Source organism: Charadrius vociferus, unplaced genomic scaffold (assembly GCF_000708025.1).
Source record: "Charadrius vociferus isolate BGI_N301 unplaced genomic scaffold, ASM70802v2 scaffold111, whole genome shotgun sequence".
Classification (NCBI taxonomy): domain Eukaryota; kingdom Metazoa; phylum Chordata; class Aves; order Charadriiformes; family Charadriidae; genus Charadrius; species Charadrius vociferus.
In genome coordinates this window covers 2,889,276-2,889,667 of record NW_009647046.1, presented here as the reverse complement: position 1 = coordinate 2,889,667, position 392 = coordinate 2,889,276, and positions in this window count along the sequence as shown.

Genomic DNA, 392 nt, shown 5'->3' with positions numbered 1-392 from the left:
GTGCTGGAGCAGTGGGAGCGCTAGTGCAGGCCGCTTGCCAGTGTTTTGTTGTGTAACTGTGTTCAGACTTGGTCTAGACAATAGAGTGGTTAAATGGCCAGCGGCAGCTCTGCACTAGTACTCCATTATAATTATTCCCAGTAAAGCTGCACCTGTGTGTGATCAAAGGAAGAGAAATTCCTGAAGTTCCTAGAAAAGAAGGGCTTAGGTATTGCCGTGCCACCTGTCTCTGCTTCCTCCTTCATGTGTCCAAGACTTACCAAAGCAAATATAGTGAATAAACTAGATTGCAGTTAAGTAAAGTACTGCATGGTGCTGCCTGGCTCCTCTGCTGTTCTGAGTTCCCATCTGTGAGGCCTCCCACTGCCTCCAACAGCCTATTAAGGTCATTC